Source organism: Bidens hawaiensis, unplaced genomic scaffold (genome assembly GCF_021521415.1).
Source record: "Bidens hawaiensis isolate Kalapana, Puna unplaced genomic scaffold, B.hawaiensis_p1.1 tig00048575_1, whole genome shotgun sequence".
Taxonomy (NCBI): domain Eukaryota; kingdom Viridiplantae; phylum Streptophyta; class Magnoliopsida; order Asterales; family Asteraceae; genus Bidens; species Bidens hawaiensis.
The window spans coordinates 109,629-114,797 of NW_027498706.1; positions in this window are offsets into that span (position 1 = coordinate 109,629).

Below are 5,169 nucleotides of genomic sequence, written 5' to 3' on the forward strand. Positions count from 1 at the left end.
ATGTTATTATGACTTGAGTCAGGTTGACAGCAGATACACTTAGCATAATGGTCATTTCTTTCTGTGATACATTTAGGGTTCAATTAAAGCATAAGTTAGGAATGGTTATCACTATATTTTCAGGATGCTTCTAATCTCTTCTCAAAGCTTATTTAGCTTTCTCCAAATCACCCCGAATTGACTTCGACCCCTTGATGCCTTGGTCAAAATTGTTTTTAGTATAGTGAGCAGTTTATATATATATATATATATATATATATATATGTATATATATATATATAAAAATTGTTTAGATAATAGACTTTAAGGTTGAACATTGGACTTACATGCTATCCGGACTTACATGCCTTACATTCAGGGTGTTTAGGACTTATTTGGATGCCCCACCCCTGTAGTTCCCTTAGTGCCCCTTATGTCATGATATCAGTCAACTTATTTCTTTATAATATTTTTGAGCTTTTTTTAATACTTTTCAATAATTTTGTTTTTCTTTTCTTCTGAAGAATTTTGCTATATTTTAATAATTTATATCTGCTCAAATACTTAGTAAATGTTTTGTTAGACCAGAGACACCAACAGGCTCGTGTATGATTGGATAATTACCTTGCTGCCTATCATTCGGAGAGATATGCTAGAGAGCATACCTTATCTTCTAATGGTTCACCACATCAGACTTAGCAGATTTAGATTTATATCACATATGACAACTACTGACTATGGAAAGCTACCATACATTGCCAATGACTGTACTCGAAGCCTTTTGTACTTATAATCCATGGGTTAGTTATCTTAACCAGTTTTCTATCACTTCCCAAAGGTTAGATACTATTTCTATCCAAAAACTTTTAAGCTTCTTTAAAGCTTGTAACTGGATAATCTAATCATATCTCTTATGAGATCACCAAAACAGTGCTGCTTAGTTAAATTATTTCACAATTTCAAAAATCACTTCTTCTGAAAATTCATTTTAAGGATTGATTTTGAAAACAGTGATGTCACTTACGCAAATTTAACAAGCACCCACTTAACTAATGTCAAACATATTCATTCAGATAGCATAGAACAAACAAATCAAAATATGAGTCTTTCGAGCATGCTTAGAAATTCATCTAGCATACTCGAAAGTCTACCGAGCAACTTTAAAAGATATCATTTCAGTGCTTGTGCTCGAAAGACTTAGCTGCGTGCTCGAGCAGTAGACTTGTGCTTGGAATACTTAGAAAGTTTTCTAGAACACATGTCCATGCTCGACCAGTAGCAACACAACATTTGTGCTCGAGTTACTTGAGAAACTTCAAGTATGGTTTGTTTGTGCTCGAAGAACATCAAACACACTATAAAACACAGAGTTATGCTCGAAATACTTGAAGAAGTTTTCAAGACAAAATTCTATGCTCGAGCAACTGAGCTATGATATCTGTGCTCAAAAGACTTAGAATAGTCTTACAAGTACCTTTGCTTGTGCTCGAGGAGCAACAAGCACAATATCAAGCACAGATTCATGCTCGAAGTACTTAGAATCACAGAAATACATTATGCAAGCATAGATCAAAGTACCAAAAGCTATAATTAGCAGTTTTAACAAAATTTCCACACAAATACAGTCACATACATGATTCATGCAATTAGAACGATCAGTCAAGCATAGAAAATTATCATGCAAACATTCAAAGTGAGTAACACAGATAGTCAGTAAGCACCTCACTTAAGCACACATCCTAAATCAAACTTCATCAGCATTTATCATTCCTAGGCATTTTTACAGAAAATGAAACTTGGTTTTATCTAAAGGTTTGGTGAATAAATCAGCCAAATTATTAGATGTATCTACCCTCTTCATTTCTATTAAACCTTTTTACTGACAGTCCCTAATGAAATGATGTCTAATTTCAATGTGCTTAGTCTTAGAATGTTGGACTGGATTCTTAACAATGAACATAGCAACAGTATTGTCAATTAAAATAGCTGTATGTAAGAAATTCAGACCATAATCCAGCAGTTGGTTTTGAATCCACAGAACCTGTGCACAACAGGCAGAAGCAGCAATGTACTCAGCTTCAGTAGTAGAGATTGACACTGTAGTTTGCTTCTTGCATTGCCAAGACACCAGCCTGTTCCCTAGAATCTGGCATCCTCCAGATGTTGATTTTCTACTCATGTTGCAACCATCATAGTCACTATCTGTGTAGGCCATCAAGTGAAAGGAAGGGTTCTTTGGATACCAATTCCCCAAATCTGGTTTTCCCTTTAGGTATCTAAAGATCCTCTTAACTTCTAGCATATGTGAGACCTTGGGGTTAGCTTGGAATCTAGCACAGACACACACAGCAAACATAATATCTGACCTAGATGCTGTAGGATACATCAGTGATCCTATCTTGGCCCTATATTCATGCTGGTCCACCGGCTCCCCTTTCTCATCAGGTACCATCTTCTCATGTGTGTCCATCAGTGTAGACATTGTCTTGAAGTCTTGGCACTTGAACTTGTTAAGAATCTCTTGTACATACTTTGGTTGATTGATAAAAATTCCATCAACTTTCTGTTGCACTTGAAGTCCAAGGAAGAAATTCATTTCACCCATTGAGCTCATCTTGTACTTGGATTTCATCACTTTCTCAAACTCCTTGCACATTTGTTCATTTGTAGAGCCAAAGATAACGTCATCCACATACACTTGCAATAACAGCAGATCCTTGTTCCACCTTTTGTAGAACATGGTCTTGTCAATAGCTCCTCTGCAAAAGCCATTTTCCAATAGATGGTTTGATAACTCATCATACCAGGCCCTTGGTGCTTGATGCAGTCCATACAATGCTTTGCTGAGTTTGTAAACCTTGTTGGGATGAACTGGGTCTTCAAATCCTAGAGGTTGAGTGACATAAACTTCTTCATCAATCTTTCCATTTAAAAATGCAGACTTCACATCAAGTTGATAGACTTTAATATTCATTGATGCTGCATATGCAAGAAAGATCCTCATAGCCTCTAGTCGTGCAACTGGAGCAAAAACCTCTTCAAAGTGCACTCCTTCTTCTTGTAAGCATCCTAGAGCCACCAATCTTGCTTTCTTCTTGATCACTATGCCCCTTTCATCTTTCTTGTTCCTAAACACCCATTTTGTTCCAATAGCATACTTGCCTCTGGGCTTGTCAACTAAGTCCCATACATGTAAGTCTCTGAATTGAGCCAACTCTTCCTACATAGCTTCTACCCAGCTGTTATCCTTTAAAGCTTGATTAATGTCCTTTGGTTCAACTTGGGATAAGAAGCAGGCATACAGGCAGATGTTTGCTTTTTCAGAAGAACTTCTTGTCACTCTTTCATGCAAGTCTCCTATTATATTCTCTGCAGGGTGATTTCTTTCAACATAGGTAGTCTGTACAAATTGTTGTGCAGACATGTCTGTCTCAAGATCGATCATATTTAACTCAGTAGATTCACTTTCAATTCTCTCTTGAGTTTCATTAGCTTCTTGAGATTGGTCAATCTCAGAGGTTGATGTTTTATTTGATCCAATATGGAGAGAGTCAAACAGAGATTGGAACCTGTCTTCAGCTTGATTTATCATTTCAGGTTGATTCTGTTGTTAACTTTGTACGGGTTTACTCTCCATATCACATAGACCTTCATTAGAAACTTCAATTGCAGCTTCTTGTTCATTTATCTCTGCTTCAGCTGTGCCTTGGTTGCAACTTTCAAAGTTAAATCCATTTTGATTAGAAGCAACTGACGACCATAGCTTGTCCAGATCAACTTGTTTTTGTTTTCCTTTGTCTTCAAAGCTAGTTCTGTACATGCTGTAATCCATGTCTTCATTTTAAATTTTGAAAGACTTGATCATTTCTCCAAGTCAAAAAGCAATTTGGGACCTTCAACATTGTTAAAGTTGTTTTCATTGAATATTATGTCTGAAGACTCAATGACCACCATGTGCTCCTTCACATAGACTCTGTAAGCCTTTGAATGAGATGAGTATCCTACAAAGAAACATTCCAGAGATTTTGACTAGAATTTATTCAGATAATCCTTTGTATTCAACAGTGAGCATCTACATCCAAAAGGCTTTAAGAACTTCACATAAGGCTTTCTTTTAAAGATAACCTTATATGGAGTCTTGTTTTGAGCCTTGTTTAGTAGAACCTTGTTCTGCACATAACATGCAGTGTTGATTGCTTCTGCCCAGAAAGTGACTGGCAGATTTGCATCAGCAATCATGGTCCTTGCAGCTTCAATCAATGTTCTGTTTCTTTTTTCTGCAACACCATTCTGTTCAGGAGTTCTAGGTGCACTGTATTGTTGAAAGATCCCCTTAGAAGTGCAGAATTCATCCATAATTCCATTCTTGAATTCTGTCCCATTGTCACTTCTAATGACCTTTACCTTTCTTTCAAGTTGATTTCCATTTTCAGCACATAGGTTCTAATCAATTCTGGGGTTTCATCTTTGCTGCCCATGAAGTATACCCAAGTAAACCTTGAGTAATCATCTGTGATCACTAGGCAGTATCTCTTCTTTCCAATACTTGGAACACTTACTGGACCAAACAGATCCATGTGTAACAGTTCCAAGATCTCATCAATGGTGTTTATCATTTTGCTCTTATGTGAGGATTTATGTTGTTTCCATTTGAGGCAATTTTCTTCAAGCTTGAATTCTCTTGTGGGAAGGCCAACAACATGTTCACCTTTCACTAGCTTGTTCATGTTCTTCAAGTTGACATGACACATCTTCCTATGCCACAGTTTGGTCTCATTTTCAGTGACTTTGGAAACAAAACATGAACCACCTCTAGATGTAGCAGTATTCATTCTCAGTTCATAGAGGTTGCCGATTCTTGGAGCCATCATCATGATCATCTCAGTTGAAATTACAAACTCAGGCTTCAAAATCAGATAGTGTTCATCATTGAAGGCCACCTTGTACCCTTTGTCACAAACTTGAGAAATGATGAGTAGATTGTATTGTAGTCCTTCAACATGCAGATGCAGCACATTCTCAAAGGATACCTTGCCATTGGTGAGTGTTCCTCTTCCAACAATATTTCCTCCATTTTCATCACTCCCAAAAGCAACTAGCCCTTCATATTTACTTTCATAATTGATTAGTGCACTATTGTCGCAGGTCATGTGCCTGGAACATCCACTGACCATGCACCATAAGTCATTA